This window comes from Apium graveolens, chromosome 4 (genome assembly GCF_009905375.1).
Source record: "Apium graveolens cultivar Ventura chromosome 4, ASM990537v1, whole genome shotgun sequence".
In the NCBI taxonomy this organism is placed as follows: Eukaryota; Viridiplantae; Streptophyta; class Magnoliopsida; order Apiales; family Apiaceae; genus Apium; species Apium graveolens.
The window spans coordinates 138,535,040-138,549,298 of record NC_133650.1 but is presented as its reverse complement, the minus strand read 5'-3'; the positions used below and the strand labels follow the sequence as shown (position 1 = coordinate 138,549,298).

Below are 14,259 nucleotides of genomic sequence, written 5' to 3'. Positions count from 1 at the left end.
GAACACATCCAGAAACTTCTCAAATTGTTTGTCCAGCTTTTTCTTCTGCAGCCGCTTAGGAAAAGGCGGTGGAGGATATATCTGTTTCTCCCTTGTATTACCCTCAGGAGGAGTGTGCTCAATAGTAGTCTTCCTTGGTTCCACTTCTACTTCCTGCTGCTCTACTTCTTTCTCAGCCCCAGCTTCTTCAGTCAACGCTTGAGTTTGTTCGGGAATCGCAACCTTTCCAGACCTCAAAGTAATTGCCTTTACCCGCTCCTTAGCTTCCCTCTTTCCTGGCACTTCAGTGTCACTAGGTAGTATACCAGGCTGACGATTTAGCAAGGCATTGGCAATTTTCCCAATTTGATTTTCCAAGGTCTTGATAGAAATAGCTTGACTCTTGCACATAAGCTTCAACTCCCCTAATTCAGATTTTTCATTAGCTTGTTGCAGCTGGAGTTGTTGTCTTGATGCATATTACGGTTGCTGAAAATCTGGGGGTTGTACTGCTTAGCTGGATACTGCTGATAAGGCTGTTGAACTGCATTCTAAGCATTGCTCCAACTGAAATTAAGATGATTGCGGTTGTTGGGATGATAAGTGGCTGGCACAGGTTGCTGCGAACGCTGAAAGTTGCTAATGAACTGAGCTGATTCACTATAAATTATGCACTGATCAGTCTCATGGGCACCAACACAAAGCTCACAAACACTAGCGATTTGATTAACTCCATAATTAGCCAAAGTGTCCACCTTCATCGTCAAAGCCTTAAGTTGGGAAGCTATAGCAGTTGCTACATCCAACTCCAAAATTCCTGCTATCTTTCCCTAAGTCAATCTCTGGGAAGGATTCTGGTACTCATTAGCAGCCATCAGTTCAATAAGTTTATAAGCTTCATTATAGCATTTAGCCCACAAGGCTCCTCCTGATGCTGCATCGAGCATGGGTCTAGAAGTAGCACCCAATCCATTGTAGAAACAGTTAATAATCATCCAATCAGGCATGCCATGGTGTGGGCACTTCCTTAGCATCTCCTTATATCTATCCGAAGCCTCACATAAAGATTCTCCAATCTGTTGAGAAAACTGAGTAAGAGCATTCCTGATTGCAACAGTCTTTTCCATAAGGAAGAATTTATTGAGAAAATTTTGAGCAAGATCTTCCCAAGTGGTGATAGACCCTACTAGTAGAGAATGTAACCAGCACTTAGCTTTGTCCCTCAGAGAGAATGGGAAGATTCTCAGCTTGATAGCATCTTCAGTCACATCATTGAACTTGAAATGTCACAGATCTCAATGAAATCCCTGATGTGCATGTTGGGGTCTTCAGTAGGAAAACCCCCAAACTGAATTGAGTTTTGTATCATCTGAATCGTGCTTGACTTGATCTCAAAATTGTTAGCCCTAATGGCTGGCCTGATGATGCTTGACTGAATGTCATTAATCTTAGGCTGAGAATAGTCCATCAAAGCCTTAAGATTTTCTGCTTGATCAGCCATCTCTACTAAAACTGGTTCTTTGACTTTCTCTTCTGCTTCTACCTTCTTTTCTTCTTCAAAAACTCCCTTTCTAACCACCACAACTTCTTCCTCAGCTTTATCCAGTGTTTTCTTTTAAGTACGCGAACGCGTATGCATACACCCTCGCTAGAGTACCTGAAATAAGACAAGGAAATAAATAAGTAACAATGTCCGAGTCAATGAACTTTAACGACCACTGATGGAAAATACATAAACTAAAAATTAACACTGCAGTCCCCGACAACGGTGCCAAAAACTTGTTAGTTGCTAAACATGCGCTAATAATACACGCAAGTATACATGTTCGCAAGTAATATATAATATTTTCTAGTTCGTTCCCACAGAGACTGGCTTGGTTAACTAATTAATTTATGCACTTAAGCAACAATGTATGGTTATTATTCAATGCTAAGACATTAACAAATTGAGGTTGTTTATAACTAAAAAATAAGCTAACAATTATAACTAAGAGACTAAAATTGATTGAATTAATATATATGACAAATATGGGATTCTAACTTCAATAAATACTTCATTTAGTAGCCTTTTTGTTCTTAACCTTAGCATGCAATGGTGATGAAACTAATCAGATAACAAGAAACTGATAAACGCAAACTTTCGTTGCACGAATACCATACTACCAGACATGCACAAAAGAGATGGAAGCTGAATAGACACCAATTATATTGAGACCCTATATGTCTATAGTATTTGACAACATAACGGTTTAAGCACAAGTTATCTATATTGATTACATAGGGCAAGTAAGATTGTTAAAATTACCCACAAATCCTGCATAATAAATACATGAACCTATGCTAGTATGGCAAGTTCTAAATCCTTAAATTCATTTTCACTTCATTAAAGATTAACACACTATCTTATAAGTTTACAACGCTCATAAGACGAATACGCAGAACCAATACTTGGCTATCATACAATCACCACACACTAAGGTATCAAAATAAATTAACTAAAGAAATCCATAAATAAATCCGCTAGAACCCCATGATAACGATTAGCCCAAAATTGGACTCATCATCAACGTGGATTCCGATGAAAGCATGGTATAATAAACGTAGACTTTATAATGAATAAACAAAACCAAGTACTAAACAAGAGTAAGGTTCACAAGTAAGAAAACTAGCATCCAAATACAACTTAAAACAAAGATTCACAAGTAAAAACAAGATCTTCTTCGTCTTCATTGAATTGGGCTAACAAGTTCTTCTTACAGCTCTCCTTGATATGTCTCTGGTTTGATTACGTATGAAAAATGACCTAAATTTGTTTATATAGCAGCCCTATGCAATCCAGAAGTCCTCCAATTATAATTATAATAGAATCGGGATTCTCTGATTTCGCACCGGCGCGACCGCACAGTATCACCCCGCGCTGCCTTTCTGACATCCTGTCACGGGCGTGTCGTACTTCTGGGAAAACTTCAGATTTTCTTCTTTTCCTTGCTACTTCGAGCCGGCTTTCCACGAGCTTTTATTCCAATATCACCTTGACACCAAATTAACACCAAAATAATGTAAATTCACCTGATTACCTAGATAATGCCTGAAATGCAAAAACTCTCGAAAACATGTTAAAACACTTAACAACTTGAGTACAAATGCATGAATTCAAAGCTTATTAGAGCATTATAAAGTGTCATAAATGCCACTCAACAGTTGCACCAGAGATGCAGAAGGACAGCGCGCCCGCGCTGGTGAAGTGCGCGGCCGCGCCAGGTCGGGATTTCAGAATCCTGTTTTGAATAGAAGATTGATTTTTGGACTTCTCTTCTGATTGGGATGCTATATAAAGACAACTTACATACATTTTTCATAACAGAGCTTAAGGAGAAGGCATCAAGAAGACCTAGGAGCACAAATACAACCAAGGCGAAGAGGATCTAATTTATTCTTGTGATTCTTTATTTTAAGTTGTATTCTTGGATGCTAGTTTTCTTGTTTTGTTGAACCTATACTCTTGTTTAACGTACTTTGATTATTATTCGTATTTATAAAGACTTAGTTTATTATACCATGCTTTCATCGAAACCCACGGTGATGATGAGTTCGGTTATGGGCTCACTACTAGAAATAGTGCCTACGACATTACCCCTTTAACATCGGTTAGAAATGTCACCGATGTTAAAAGCAGTTTTAACATCGGTTGCTTTCAAACCGATGTTAAAGGTGTTGTAAGACATCAGTATCTAAACCAACCGATGTCTATAATCATTTTAAAAAAAAATAAAAGATGCCCCCTTCTTTCTTTCCCCCGTTAATACACCAAAAAATTCCCCCTTAAACAAATTTTTTTATTTTCGGTTCCCCCCATTAAACAAAACAGTTTCCCTCCTTCTCTCTCTCTCTCAGCTCTCTCATTCTCTCTCTCTCTCTCTCTCTCTCTCTCTCTCTTTCATTCTCTCTTCTCTCTTGCTGTCTTGTCTCTCTTCTCTCTTCTCTTTTCTCTCTCATCTCTCACTGTCTCTTTAACCTAAAACTTACTTTTCACTCTCTTTAACCTAAAACCCCTAAATTTATATGAATTAAACTCGATTAATTCATAAATCGAGGTCGATTGGTGCTGAAAAGCCTTGAAGGAAGTGTGGACTACTCGATTAGTGTGTGAAAAGTAAGTTTTTTTTGAATTTAATTTCAAATTTTATGTTTTGATTTTAATCGAGTTTGTTTGTACAAGTCGGTCTCTAGAGCTGGGTTTGGAGCTGGGTTTGGTTAAACTTGAAGGGGGTTTGCTCGATTAGGTAAGATTTCACATGCATGTGTATTTTTTGTTACTCTAATAGATGCATGTGTTTAATGCTGTTCTTTGTTTTATGTGTTTAATGCCTGTTCTTGTTTCATGTGTTAATTTTATGTTTTGTTAATTTAATGCTTGTTCTTGTTTAATTTTAATAGATGCATGTGTATGGATCCTGTTTAGTTTATGTTCTTGTTTAGTTTAGGTGTGGAACTATATATATGTAACATATGTAGTTGTAATAATTAATTTATATGTATAATTATGCGTTTTACAAGCATTCGTATTACAAGCATTCGTATGTTTAATTTATTTGCATAATTAATTTATATGTTCAATTATGTTTAATCCTAAATAAGTAAACAACTAAGCGTTACTTCTTAATGTTTGAAATGACAAACAAGTAGGTTGCTAGGTTGCTGTTTGTCTTAAAAATAAATGGACAAGTCGTGGATTTTCAAAGACAGGGATTCTTTGGAATATTAATTAGGTGTTGAAAGTTTCTTAATATTTGCAGAAGAGAACTCAAAGGATCCTAAGAACATCCCTTGTCCTTGTGGGCGTTGCGTTAATTTTAGAAAATATAACGTAAAAGTAATACGGGGTCATTTATATGAAAAAGGTTTTAGTTTGGGGTATACTGATTGGATTTGGCATGGAGAAACTAGTTCTAAGAGTGTTAGGTCATATGCCGGTAGTACATTTCTACCTAAGGAGCAAAATGCTCAATCCGAAACTGTTGACGTTTGTGAAGCTGCTTATAATTCGGACGATAATGATTCATATGACTTCAATAGGTTTATAGCTGATGCAGAACAACCTTTGTATAAGGGCAGTGAATATATGAAGTTAGAGTCAATGTTAAAGCTACATAATTGGAAATCTAGGTTTGGTATTAGCGATAGCGCCTTCACTGATCTTCTCACTTCTCTTGGTTCTTTTCTTCCTCAAGATCATGTGTTACCGGTTAATGCATATGAGGCAAAGAAAACCTTATCTGACTTGGGCCTCGAGTACATTAAATTTCATGCATGTCCAAACAATTGTATGCTCTACAGGGGTATAAATCTTAATACATCTGAGTGTCCTAAATGTCATTTATCTCGCTGGAAGGTTCCGAAAGATGGTAAACTTAGGGTAAATAGTCCAGCCAAGGTTATGTGGTATTTTCCTATCATTCAGGACGGGTTCGAGGCGTTGGAGGGTTCGTCACCCCAACATTGTTTTTCAATTTTTCTAAGGAGAAACGGACAAGAATTACAAAGGCCGAGTTGATGGACCGTGATCAACAGAGGGATGCTGAGATGGATAGATTAAAGAAGGAATTCACGGCACAAATTGAAGCTCTAAAGGCTCAATTTTCTCCAAATTTATATGAGAAAGCAGCATCATGTCATGGAATCCTTGATGAAGGTGTAAAACCAACTGTTGCGAAGGAATTGTTGGTGGCTGAAGATGACGGATGTATTGCTTTTGACAAAGATCCATATGACCCAAAGGTAAAAAGCATGTACTAGTATCAATATGTGATAGTGCACACAACACATGCATGCATAAATTATTTATTTTCTGTCTTCCCTTATAAATGTAGGGTGCAAAAAAATGTGAGCTGGCCGTGGACAATATTGAGAACAAGGTTGCATTTGGCATGGTTTTGGAAGACTCGGATATGAACAAATCAATACATGGAGTGCCTATGCCAGCTGGATGTGTTCGTGTTTTGGTGGACGGTAGCATCCAAGAAGAAGCCTTGGTTCCCGTACCCGTACGTGGTGAAATAGAGACGGTCCGCCAAGCTGTTGGCTCACATTTAGGATGGCCTCGAGACATGGTAATCTTCCCGACTGTAATTAAAAAGGTATGTTGACGCCAATAATTTCTCACATTATGTTCAGAAAAGGGGTTTTTATATTTAATAAATGATTTATTAATTTATTTCAGAAAAAGGTTAAGGAAATACCTTTGTCAAAAGCAAAAAGTGAGTTACTATGCCTGCAAAAAGAATTTGACAGGGCAAAGACACATAAGAACGTGCCGAGTTGCTTCAGTTTGTTATACAAATATGCGAAAACTTTCATGAAAGCTACTAGGGCCTCTTTACCGATTTCGTGCAATGCAGAGGTCTTTGGAGTAGAGAAAACAATATTTATTTTGCATGAAAATATAATTTCCTTGTTAGAGTATGACATGATCGGACGATCTAGAATAGCGGCATACATGGTGTAAGCATAGTTTTATTTTTATTCTTTTTATTCTGCATAAATACATACGCTAATGAACCCATTTTTTTTAGCTACTTGCATACCGTGGTCACTGAGAACGATGATTTACATCTGTTTGCCTTCTGCGATCCTAGTGTTATATTTTCCCTCAACAAAGGTTTTGAATCTTACATTGTCAATCAGTTGAAAGAGGGGAATGTTGATCGTGTATTCTTCTTGCCACATAACGAGAAGTAAATTTTTACTTTGTTACGATTAATTTTTAGGTAATTTTTTTCGGCACATTCTAACTTTATTATATTTATTTTAAAAAACAGTCAACATTGGATTTTAGTTATAATATGGGAGAGTGACATCTATATCTGCAATCCTTTGTCTCATCAGCATCATTTTCCTAAGTTGGAAAAAGCATTGTCAAGGTAATCTCTACGTGAACATGTTTCGGTTTTAATATATATGCTTGTAGATTATTTTTAGGTATTTTTTTGACATTGTGTCATTCTATCACGTAGCACAATAAAAACTTTTAATTCCGCCTGCAAAAACAAAGAATCTTGTTGTAAGTTTTGCATTTAGTCAGTGTTTCTCCAGATTGGCGAAGTCCCCCTTTCTTTGCTTCTTACTTTGATTTTGTTGTTTTGTAAAGGGATCGTCCAAACAGCCTGGTGGTCATGGATGCGGCTACGTCGTCCTGTGCTATATGAAAGAAATAATTTTCGATAAAGAAATGACATTTAGAACCAAGGTATATCTAATTCACGTGTTAACTGTTAAAATAAACAATTCTACATAATTCATGTGCTAATTCCTTGTCACGTTTATTAAAAATTAGTGGGCGACCAAGACCTATTTGTCTTATACAACAGACAAGCTTGACGAGGTTCGAATGGAGGTTGCAGAATATATCCAGGAGTTGATATGAAGTTTTTAATGACTTGATTTTTGCAAACTAGTAAGGGAACCCTATGCTTTTGCAAACTTTAGTGGTTTCTTATATTGGTAAATTTTAGACGTAAATATTAAGTTGTATGAATTTTAGCTGTAATATGGAGATGAATATGGATGGGTAGATTGGTTTTTTGTTGTAGATATGGATGTTGGTTGTTTGTTGGACGTCGGAATGGTTAAATGTTGGTTGTCGGAGAATGCGGTTGGATTTTGGTTGTAGACATGTTGATTTATATAATTTGGTTATGTTTGTTGGATGTTCATTTGATATTGTTTTTGCTTTTTCCGGGTTTATGCACAAATGCACAGGTTTATTTTTTAAAAATAAAAACTCAAACATCGGTTCTTGTTATAAAACTGATGTGAATCAACTAAAAACACATCATCTACTAAAACTAAAAACGATGTCTAAACCAACAAATTAAATCGAATTATTGGAAAGAAAACGATGTCTACAATGTTAAAATACATCAATTTGTGCAAGTACATAAAAGTAAAACAAAATAAGACCGATGTTAAAGTAGAAGTTTCACATCGCTTCTTAAACTAAAACTTATGTTATAATACATGTCTAACATCAGTTTAGGAAATAAACCGATGTAAAATTAGGATTAAGACATCGATTTGTTTAAGAATCTAATGTCTATTAGTTATTTTAACTATCTAGTTTAAACATTTTATTCAAAAAACGGGCTAATTATACATCAGTTTGCTCAAAAAACCGATGTACGTGTACATCTTTAACATCGGCTAATAACCGATATTAAAGACCCCCCATTTCTCTACACATGCGAAGACATCGGTTTTAAAAGAAAAAAGATATCGGTTTATAACCGATGTCTAAGGGCATTTTTCTAGTAGTGGCTAATCATTATCGTGGGGTTCTAGCGGATTTACTTATGGATTTCAATAGTTAATATGTTTTGATACCTTAGTGTGTGGTGATTGTATAATATCCTAGTATTGGTTGTGCTTATTCGTCTTATGAGCATTGCGAACTTACAAGATAACGTGTTAATCTCTATTGAAGCGAAAGTGAATATAGGGGTTTAGAACTTGCCATGCTAGCATAGGGTCATGTATTTGTTATGCATGATTTGTAGGTAATTTTAACCATCTTACTTGCCCTATGTAATCACGATAGATAACTTTCACATTAAACCGTTATGTTATCAAATTCTATAGACATATAGGGTCTCAACATAATTGGTGTATATTCAGCTTCTATCTCTTTTGTGAATGTCTGGAAGGAGGGTATTCGTATAACGAAAATTGGCGCTTACTAGTTTCATGTTGTCTGATTAGTGTCATCACCATTGTATGCTAAAGATAAGAACAAAAAGGCTATTGAATGAAGTAGTAATGAAGTTAGAATCCCATGTTTGTGTTATATAAGTAAATCAACCTTAATTCTCTTAGTTAATATTAGTTAGTATAATCTCGTAGTTATAAACAATCTCAACTTGTTATTATCTTAACATAGAATAATAACCATACCATTGTTGTATAAGTGCATAAATTGAAGTTACCTTAAAAGAGTCACTGTGGGGACGAACTAGAATTAATTTTATGTTACTTGCGATCGCGTATACTTACATGAATATTAGCGCATATTTTTATCCTAACAAGTTTTTGGCACCGATGTCGGGGACTCGGTGTTAATTTTTAGTTTATGAGCTCGATATTAGTCATTGTTAAAGTTTATTGACTCGGATATTTTACTTTCGTGTTTGCTTGTTGCTTTTTCAGGTACTCTAGAGAGCGTTTATGCTAACGCGTTCTCGATCTCGAAAGAGAACACTGGATAAAGTAGAGGAAGAAGTTTTAGTAGAGGAAGAAGTTCTTGTTGTGAAGAAAGTTGAAGAAGAAGCTCTTATTTTAATGGGAGAACCAGAAGCGAATACGAAGGCTTTGATGGACTACTCTCAGCCGAAGATTAATGATATTTAGTCTAGCATTGTCCGACCAGCCATCGCGGCTAACACTTTTAAAATCAAAGCTAGCACGATTCAGATGGTGCATAACTCAGTTCAGTTTGGGGGTTCTTCGACAGAAGACCCCAACATGCATTTTAGAGATTTTATCGAGATCTGCGACACTTTCAAATTCAACAATGTGTCTAAAGATGCTATTAAGCTAAGGCTTTTCCCATTCCCTTTGCGGGATAAAGCTAAGTATTGGTTGCATTCTCTACCACCAGGATTTATCACCAAATGGGAAGATCTTGCTCAAAAGTTCCTTACTAAGTTCTTTCCAATGGTGAAGACAGCTGCAATCAGGAATGCTCTTACTCAATTTACGAAGTAGTCTGGAGAGTCTTTATGTGAGGCTTGGGAGCGATATATGGAGATGCTTCGAAAGTATCCTCACCATGGGATGCCTGACTGGATGATCATTAATAGTTTCTACAACGGGTTGGGTCCAACTTCTAGACCCATGCTTGATGCAGCATCAGGTAGAGCCTTATGGGCTAAGAGCTATGCTGAAGCTTATGAGTTGATTGAACTGATGGCTGCTAATGAATACCAGAACCCAACTTAGAGACTACCTCAGGGCAAGGTAGCAAGAATTCTGGAGATGGATGCAGCTACGGCTATAGCTAATCAGCTTAAGGCTTTGACGATGAAGGTAGATTCTTTGGCTAATTATAGAGTAAATCAAATCACTAGTATGTGTGCGTGAGCTTTGTGCTGGTGCGCATGAGATGGAGCAGTGTGCTATTTCTAGTAAATCAGCTCAGTTCGTGAGCAATTTTTAGAGGTCACAGTAGCCAGTTCCAGCCACCTATCATCCCAACAACCACGATCATCCTAACTTCAGCTGGAGCAATACCCAGAATGCGGTGCAACAGCCTTATCAGCAGTATGTTGTAAAGCAATACAACCCTCCTGGTTTTCAGAAACCGTAATATGCATCAAGACAACAACTCAAGTTGCAGCAATCTAATGAAAAATCTGAATTGGAGGAGTTGAGGCTCATGTACAAGAGCAAAGCGGTGTCTATCAAGACCTTGGAGAATCAAATTGGGCAGATTGTCAATGCCTTGTTGAATCGTCAACCTGGTTCATTAACTAATGACAGAGAAGTTCCAGACAAGAAGGAAGCAAAAGAGCAGGTTAAGGCAATTACATTGAGGTCTGGGAAGGTTGCAAATCCCGAAAAATCTCAAGTTTCGGAAGATGAAGCTGTGGCTGAGGAAGAAGTGTAGAAAGGAAGCAGAAGTGGAACCAAGGAAGACTACTGTGGAATACATTCCTCCTGAGGGTAATATAGGGGAGAAACATATCTATCTTCCATCTCCTTTTCCTAAAAGGTTGCAGAAGAAAAAGTTGGATAAGCAGTTTGAGAAGTTTCTGGAAGTGTTCAAGAAACTTTATATCAACATACCTTTCGCGGAAGCTCTTGAACAGAAGCCTAGTTATGCGAAGTTTATGAAAGGTATTCTCTCTCGAAAAGTGAAGCTTCATGACTTAGAGACCGTTGCTCTCACGGAGGAATGCAGTGCTGCAACAGAAGTTGCCTCCGAAGCTTAAAAACCCTGGAAGCTTCACTATTCCTTGTACCATCGAAAACTTGTCGTTCGACAAATGTTTGTGTGATTTGGGTGCTAGCATCAATCTGATGCCTTTTTCTGTCTACAAAAAGTTGGATTTACCTGATCCAAAGCCTACTTATATGTCTTTGCAGTTGGCCGATCGCTCGATTACATATCCACGAGGCATTGTGGAGGATGTTCTGGTCAAGGTGGACAAACCCATCTTTTCTATTGCTTTTATAATTCTTGATTTCGAGGAGGATAAGAAGATTCCCATAATCTTGGGAAGGCCATTCTTGGCTACTGACCGAACCTTGATAGATGTGCAGAAGGGTGAGCTTACTATGCGAGTGCTGGATCAGGATGTGACTTTTAATGTATTCAATGCCATGAAATTCCCTACTGAAAACGAGGAGTACTTAAAAGTGGAGTTGGTCGATTCTATGGTTACTTCAGAACTTGATCAAATGCTAAGGTCTGATGCCTTAGAGAAGGCCTTGTTGGGGAATTCAGATAGCGAAGATGACGAATGTGATGAGCAGTTGCAATATTTGAATGTTTCTCCTTGAAAGAGAAGGCTGGATATGCCCTTTGAATCTCTTGGAATGTCAGAACTGAAAAATGCGGAGGAGCTGTAATATCCGGGACATGATGTGTAATTATTTTTATCAATAAATGATTTTTATGTGACTTTATATGATTTTTGGTGAATTGTCTGATGATTGGTGTTGTTATGTGAATGTTCATATGTGGTAAAGTCTAGGTATGTTAATTTTATTATGTCCAGAATAAAATATAGAGAATTAAGGTATTTTTTGGTAATTTTTGGAGTATTATATGATTTTATATTGATTTATGAATTTATTAATTATTTTCTAAATAATTACAAAATTATTTTATAAAGCCGGGAATCGTCCAACCTCAACCGTTTTTACGTTTTTACAAACCGAAACTCTTCCGAAAACTCCTTCCTAACCTAATCTGGTAATTCCGGACATTTTCCATGTTTTGACTTTTTCGATCCGGATTACGGTTTGACCTGTGCGCGGCCTGACGCAATATTTTCGATATGCTAACCCTTTTCGATAACATTATCTTCGTATAAATCGTTTTATAAAAGCCCGATTTTGATAATTATCCGAAATAGGATAATGCTTATCCAAAACATGATAGTGCTTATCCAAAACATGATAGTGCTTATCCAAAACATGATAGTGCTTATCCAAAACAGGATAGTGCTTATTCAAAACAGGATAATGTTTATCCAAAACTATCGTATTTATAGTTACTTAGCGGCTAAGAAACATATTTATCGATCCAACACGATCCAGAACGTAATAATATTCCGTAAATAAAAATAACCCTTTTCTTATTTCATTTTACGCATTAAATCATAATCAGACAGTACAAACCCCTGAAAACCAGAAAAAACCCTATTAAAATACCGTATTCTTGAAAATCAATCGCACAAACGAAGGCGTTATCGAACTCCGATTCGGGCGTGCAATATATCAAAACAAAGCTCTCGAAACCTCTTTCTGAATCAATCATCTATTTTTGCACTAAAATCAAGGTATTTTTCTTATTTAATTATTTTAATTCAAATTAATTATGGATTAAATTAGGAATTTTTGTTTTTAATGTTTTTGATATGATTTGATGGCATAATCATGTAGATCTTTTCTTCTTGGTTATTTTGGTATATTATATGTCAAATTTGGAGTTCTATAACATGTAGAAAAGTGTGTTTGATTCTGGAAAAATGTAATTATGGTTTATGTGTTTGAATGTTCTTAATTGGAATTTAGGCGTTTTTGATTCAAGGGTTTTGGGTTGAAATTGATTACACCATGATGTAGATTGTTTAAAAACAAATCGAATGATATATAGCTAGCTAACAAATGATTCATGGATTGTCCCAATCGAGTCTTGCCGAAAAACTACTCCTAGGCGGCGGCGGAATTTTCAGGCGATGATTTCGGCCGTTTTGTTGATTGTTAGAATGATTTGATTGCATATTTGTGTTTCTGGCATCACAAAGATCATCCCCTGTTAATTTGAAGCTGTTATGGACTGTATTGGTGTCACCGGAAAAGCTCGGATCGCCGTTAATGGCGTCCGGCCGGGAACCGGCGACGGGGACGACCAAATTACAGATTGACCCCTGTAGTTTGCCCCAATTTGCATTTTAGTCCCTGACGTTTTAAAAATATATAAAAACTTGATTTCTGTTCTATTTCTTTTCAAAAATTATATTATCTTTTTATATTTATTTTCAGAAAATTGTTTTAATTATTTTAAAATGTTAAAAATTACTATTTTAATTCCAAAAATTATTTTTAATTCAAAAATAAATCTAAATTAATTAGTTAATTAATTTTAGTTAATAATTAACTAGTTAATTGGTTAGTTAATTTGAAAATTTATTGATTAATTGATTTAATTAATTATTATTTGATTTTAATTAATTATTTAATTAGATTTAATTAATTATTTTTGATTTAAAAATTCTGAAAAAATAGTTTCGAGCTTTAAATTATTATTTTAAATTAATTTCAAAGCTCAATAATTATTATAAAATTATTTTAAAGTCAAATTCGGGTGTTCGAACCCTATTATTTAATTATAAAATAATTCGGAGTCTAATTTTAATTCTGAAAAATATTCAAAAATTCGTATTAAATACCTGAAAAATCATTTTGACACCGAATCTTCTTTGAAAAATTATTTCGATCAAATATCTTACGTGCTATGTGCCCTATGTGACCTGATTGCTGTATAATATGATTGTTTGTGCATTGTTTGACTATTTTTGCTGTAACTTTTAATCCGTACGTCGGATTTGGGTGAAACGAAGGGTAGATAGAAGCTTGTATCGAATAAAATGAGATGAGAAGTAGTGTTGATAAGTATATGTGATGTCTAACATAGGAAGCGAGATGTAGAAATGGAAAGCAAGTGGTTAGTGAGTGGGAACCAATTGACAAATGTTAGTGAAGTGAAAGCGAATTGATAAGGCAGGTGTCCCTGAACTTTCTTGTAATATACTTGTGAATACTTTTGAACTTTTTTCATTATGTTACAATTATTCCCAGTAGTTCCTATTCTATATTGCAAGTACTTTGAAGTACTTAATCCTAAACCCTGATTCTTATTGATCTTGAGTCGTGAGCCTGATTTCTTGTAAACCATTGATTGTTGAATTCTTGGATACGAACCACACATATCCGATACTACTCCACAAATACATATCTACCATATACTGATCCTTGATATGAGATTTCTTATCAGATGAA

The 14,259-nt window shown here is 35.8% G+C and overlaps 2 non-coding genes across 2 annotated transcripts; one reads left to right on the top strand and one right to left on the bottom strand.

Annotated features, from left to right (window-relative positions):
• The first annotated feature begins 984 nt into the window (after window positions 1-984).
• On the top strand, window positions 985-1,091 carry LOC141723111 (small nucleolar RNA R71). The gene has a single exon (XR_012576103.1). It is a non-coding gene; the product is annotated as a small nucleolar RNA R71 (small nucleolar RNA).
• Window positions 1,092-9,699: 8,608 nt separating this feature from the next.
• Window positions 9,700-9,806, bottom strand: LOC141722443 (small nucleolar RNA R71). The gene has a single exon (XR_012575461.1). It is a non-coding gene; the product is annotated as a small nucleolar RNA R71 (small nucleolar RNA).
• Window positions 9,807-14,259: the final 4,453 nt, after the last annotated feature.